The following is a 6179-nucleotide window of genomic DNA, read 5'->3' as shown; positions in this document are numbered from 1 at the left end:
GTTGGTGTGTTGGCATATCAACAGCCATATTTCCCTCCCACCCCACTTCATGCTAGCCAGGCTGAAGTAATAGCTAGGAGGGGGGCATTAAGAATATCAGAGCATCCTCATCACCTCAATTGATTGGAATGCAGAGATGTCGGGTTAAATATCTGCTGTGGTTCCTCTCTCTTCTCCTCCTCTACAAAGTCTGTGCAACAGCTGTGCTAAGTGTGTGCAATCCTATACACACTTAGGCAGGAGATTGTCCTGTTGAACGCCAAGGGGCCGAGTTCCGATTTGACACGTACAGGATTGCAACCCGCAGCAGCTGTTTCCGAAGCAACGATTGCCTCATCGTCATCAACACCATCACTTAACACTGTCTCAGTTTTAGTGTAACACTGTGATGCATCCACTCTGCCTGCCCTGAGTATCCCATGTGTGGATACTCTTATATTTCCATAGCGTCATTGTTATACTGCTGTTATTTTAATTGATTTTAAAGCCAGTTCTGTAATATACGTTCAACGGAAAGGTTGGGCATGGCGGGGGGGGGAATACAGCATAAATGAATGAAAGCTTAGCTCCCTGAATTGAGAAAAGCATCTGCAAAGTGCTTTGGAGGAGGCTAGGTATGTTGCGCTGCCCTGCTCCTGATAGCTGGTGGCGCTCTTTGGATTTCATGGTCTAGACCAGGGGTCGGCAGGGTTTACCTTGCCTGGGCCGGTTCACTCCAGCGGAGACCCCTCTGTGGGCCAGATTGCACGATTTCCAGTGTCTGTGTCTGCGCAGATGCTATTTCCGGCGCCATGAAAGCAAGTCCCTGCACTGTGCTGTGCCAGTTTAGTGCAGTGCGCAGGGACTCACTGAGTGGGCGGCTTGGTTTGGGAGTGGCTCGTGGGCCGGTTAAACGACCCTGTGGGTCGCTTGTGGCTGACTCCTGGTTTAGATTCTAGAGCAGCCTTTCTCAACCTGTGGGTCCCCAGATGTTGTTGAACTACAACTCCCATCACCCCTAGCTAGCAAGGCCAGAGCTCAGGGATGATGGGAGTTGTAGTCCAACAACATCTGGGGACCCACAGGTTGAGAAAGGCTGCTCTAGAGGGAAGGTAGAAGCTACTTGACTAGATACTCGCAAAAGAAACATTCTCTTCCAGTAGTGAACATTGAATTTCTGTCATTCCCATTTGAGATGTTGGGTGGCATTTGTGCACCCAAATGTCTGTCAGGGACTGGTTGGATGAGGAAGAATGGTGGAATCTGCCCAATCAAGAGCTCCCCAGGGAAGGCGCAGAGGAAGAGGATTTTGAACCTGGGCCTGGTAGTGGGACACGGGACACACCTGAGGAGGGGACAAGTTGGGAAGTGCTAGAAACAGGGTGCTTGAGGGATAGCGAAGAGGCTGGAAAGAGCGAGGAGTTTTCCATTTTGGATGTAGGCACCAACAGCGATGACAGAGGGGAGGCAGACCTTGCAGTACTCTCTTGGGGCCATTCTGACAGCTTCTTTGCTGAAAGCTTTCAACCCCCCCCCCCCCCAATCCTAGGACGTGATGTTTATTGCAGGCATAGGCAAACTTGGCCCTCCAGATACTTTGGAACTACAATTCCCATCATCCCTGAACACTGGTCCTGTTAGCTAGGGATCATGGGAGTTGTAGTCCCAAAACACCTGGAGGGCCGAGTTTGCCTATGCCTGGTTTATTGCATGTTGCCAAGCGAGTGGCGAGCCAGGCAGACACAGAGGGAGTCCATTGGAGCTCACCGTAGCCAAAGATCACAGCGAGAGGGGCCTGACAGTGGGCTAGGGAGTGAAGGAAGGGCTACAAGTCCGTCCAAACAACTGCTTCATTAATACAGGAGCAACCTTTAGAAATCTCTGTGCTTTCTTTGCTTTGCTTTCCTTAATGAAGAAACTAACTGCACGTTCACCAAGTGTCTCTCTCTCTCTGAGACCTGCAAATGACCTGCTCTGCCTGTCAGCTCCCTAACAGAGTCCATGTTGACTGCAGCTCATGGATCATCAGAGCGGTTTGTCCATCACTCCTGACACCCATTAATGCAGAGACAGAGAACTAAGGGCACTGCAGGTGTTGGAACTCCCATCAGCCCCAGTCACCAGAGTCAGCGGGGGCAAGGCAGAAGCAGTTTGCCTCCTTTCACCAAAATGAGAAAGTGCAGTCCTGCCCCACCTCAGCCTCCCTTACCTGGGTTGTGTGGTGGACGCAGTGCAGCTACTGCCTTTGAGGCTTCCGCTGCCTGAGGCAGCTGCTTCAGCTTGCCTCGTGTGTGGGCCAGGTTCTGGGACAAGGATGCTGGGAGATGCAGTTGAGCAACATCTGAAGGGTACCATGTTGTGTAGTCCTAGGCCTTCACAGGAGGAGGGGGAGCTGGTTCTAAGGGTCTGGGCTGTGAAGGGCCTAGCAATTGTGCTTTTCGCACGCGCTGTGGTTAAAAAGGCGTTGTGGACAGGGATGAATATCTGTCGACGTGACGAGACAAGAATATGTATGACTTAACCACTGATGCCATTAAAAGGAAGCTGTGGGCCTGAGAATGAAGAGAGGAACTGAAGGGCTGGAAATATAGAAGTGGCTTAAGATGCTGGTTAAGGTTATGTGCGCATCAGTGGCTTCAAACACAGTGAGGTTGTTTCTTCCTCCTCCTCCCCATTTCAAGCTATATTTGCACATTGTGTGTACACAGCTGGGGGGTGGGGTGTCAATGGTCTTCACTAGCTGCACGTTTCCTGTTTGTTCCCCCCATGCAACCTCCCCCAACAACTCTCTATTCATGAATCTTGACATCTGAGCATGTGCAATGGCAGTCCCAAATGTACACACCTCAGCTTCATGGTGAAGTGGACGTGGCTTATGTTTTCAAATGGGATGCGAACCAGTTTGAGGGGAAATGCCACCAAACAGCAGCATTTCTCAAGAAACTACAGCATACAGGTGACTTGTGTGGCTAACGTCATGTGTACGCTAGCAGTGAGAGCACACTGGAGCCAGAGTAAACAGCAATGTGTGCCGGGCTAAGACAGGTGATGTTGGGCTCCAGGTACCATCAGCTTCAGGCAACGCAGCCAAGGTGGTGAGGACTCCCAAGAGTTGCCAGCAGTCCTGGCAAGGATGGTTGGTGGCTGCCTGAGAATGGTTCCATTTTCTCTGGTCTTCAGTTCTTCTTGGAGAAGGGAGGGAAGCACATTAAGAGGGAGGTACACAGTCGAAAAGATGGCTTATAAAACCATGCATTGCAAACTAGAAGTGGCTTCACCCCACAGGCCAACGGATACAGTGGTACCTTGGTTCTCAAACTTAATCCGTTCTGGAAATCTGTTCAACACCCAAAACGTTTGAAAACCAAGGCATGGCTTGCAATTCGCTGCAAGAGCTTCCTGCCCTCAAGTGGAAGCTGCGTCGGATGTTTGGCTTCTGAAAAACGTTAAAAAACCGGAACACTTACTTCCAGGGTTTCGGCGTTCGGGAGCCAATTTGTTCATCAACTAAGCCGTTTGAGAACCAAGGTTCCACTGTATAGGGAGATTGGTTTAGGACAGAAAGGGCAACTCCCCAGGAGGGAAGGATATCCCCCTCTCCTCAATATGCTTGTGAGGGTCTCAAGTAGAGAGATTCATACATTCAACATTGCAGGACAAAACAAAAAACAAAATTAACAGGCTACAGGGCGTTTTGGACACTTGGAAATGAAGTCACAGAGCATGCAGCTATTGTTGAAGTGTACACAAGACAAAATAAATCGAAATTGTTTGCTAATTGTTTCTTTTTTTGCACGCTTACAAAAAGAGTTTCCATGGCTTTTAAGTTCCAACAAGCATTGACAGACCGGTGGAGAAAAGGGAGGGAGTTGTTGACAACAAAGCAGGTTTGCAGAGGAAACAGAATTAAGGAGCAGGCGAAGGCGAAGCAAGACAGACTGACAAATGGGTTGGTTGTGCAATCTGCGATGGATGAGCAGGCGGCAAGCGTAAGGACAAGAACATCTTGCTGGTTTCAGGGAAAGCAGCATGGGAGAGGGAAATTTAAGGCTGCAATAGAAATATCATAAATAGAGAAGAATCTGGCAGGTCTTGGGTTGCACTCACAGAAGTGTCTCTCGAAGCAATCTGTTGATGATCATTGCACACAAGGGCAGGACACACAATCCACATAGGACCGTATGACCCACGTATGATCTCATGGACCATCACTTATTGTTTACGTTAAGCACACCCATGGGATTTCTGCGGCAGTGGCATGTATCTCACTTAGAAAGATACAGGCTTTGCTCGGATTAAGTTTTGCACAGTCCCTTTTTCCAAACTTTGTCCGGTACCTGTTTCCCTCATTGCTAAAGTCTTTGTAGCTATTGATTGAATAGATGTGGTTTCTTCCCAGGCATGGGGTTCTCAAGCAATTTTTCCAGGGGTGGAAGAAGCAGGCTCTCACCAAAAAAGTAAGAATAGTAGATGTGCATTTTTGCCCTGTATCTCAGGTTCTACAAATGCTAAATACTTGCTCTTTTTTAAAAAAATGAAGGCTAGAGAATGGGAAATTATGGTTCATCTGTGGAAGGAACATCCCCCCACTCTCCATAAATATTCATGTTCCTAGGGGAATGCAGTTCTGCAAAGGCATCCATGGATATTGAAGAGAGAATGTCAACACCCTTATCAAATTACCATGCCCAGGGTTCTTTGCGCGAAGTCATTAGTGGGTAAAAAAGTAAAGGGACGCCTGACCATTAGGTCAAGTCGTGGCCGAATCTGGGGTTGCGACGCTCATCTCGCTTTACTGGCCGAGGGAGCTGATGTATTAGTGGGTAAGTGGGTACAAAAAACATCATATAGATGTAGCAGAAAGAGCCACCTTTTTCTTTAAAATGATGCATTTGTAGCACAAGACCCAACTCCACATGGATTTCCCACCTTGCCAAACAATCCGTTTCTACTCCGCAACCCCTGCCCCCAATCCGCTATTCGTTTGGGAGGACGTGGCTGCTGCAAATTGACAAATTCAGCATATGGGGAATAGAAAAACCCAGCCTGAATCTGCAAGGAAAAGAGCTGTGTAGGAATGGGAAAATGCCCAAAGGTGAAACCCAGGTCAGCAAGAGCCAAAATGTGCAATGGGAGCACAACTTGGGTGTTTACCAGGATGATGCACCCTTAGAGAAAAATGGTGCCTCAAATGTATCTTTGCTTGTCCTCATTTGCCCACTCTGTAACTCAAGTGCACACTGTCCCTGACTGGCTTCTTCTTCCGACCCATTCAGTTCTCAACACACTGAACTCTTTGCTTGTTTTGCTATTCATTGCAACCTACAGGCCTCCCGATCCTGTTCATTCCCCCTTCATTTTAGACACCAGGCTTTTCTGAGCAGCAGGAATACTGTACTCCTTGAAGAGGTTGTCTTGCCAGGCAAGGAAGGGGAGAGTAGAAAACACCATTCATAGGCTGCTGCAGCAAAAGTGCTTTCCCTTTTTGTTCCCGACGTGCTCGGCCAAAGTCAGGGAGTGGGGATGGAGCTATAGTCCTTCGGTTGTTGTTGGACCACAGCTCCTATCAGCCCCAGCCAGCATTGCGAATGGTTGGGGATTATGGGAGTTGTAGTTCAGCAAATATCCAGAGGCTGTAGGTTCTCCGTCCCTGACCAGAGTGGGTCATCTCAGCCACAAGATGAGCAATGATGCCAGGAATCATCAAGTCCATGTAGCTGGGATAATCTTTCTGGCTCTCCCATTCTTTTCTGGAGACGCCAGGTGCCCCCCAGCCGATTTAGATAAACAATTAAAGACAATTCTGACATCCTGTTAGATGGAGTAGGATCTGTAAATGTAAATTTTTTTTTTAAAAGGTGTTTCGTTAAGTGAGGAGAACTATATTCAACACCCGTGAGCAGTCAAAATGCTTTGGTAATGACAGAATTTTCCCATGCGCTAAGAGCGCTACTGAGAACCAGCCCGAGCGAAACGAGATGCGTGGGTTTAGCAAATGCAAAAGTATTTTGCTTTTGCTTTCCAAAAAGGCAATCAAAAATATTTAAAATGGCCTGTCATCCACCCACCCTTCCTTCAATGGATTTTCTAACTGCATAGTGAGCCCTTATCTCTCGGCTGAAGGAAGGGGAGACCCAGAGACAAGAGATTTTGAGGTGGAGAAAGCCCAGAGAGAGCGTGAGAGAGCCTTAAGCCAAGCG

Source organism: Podarcis raffonei, chromosome 13, assembly GCF_027172205.1.
Source record: "Podarcis raffonei isolate rPodRaf1 chromosome 13, rPodRaf1.pri, whole genome shotgun sequence".
NCBI lineage: Eukaryota > Metazoa > Chordata > Lepidosauria > Squamata > Lacertidae > Podarcis > Podarcis raffonei.
This window is presented reverse-complemented; position numbering follows the sequence as displayed.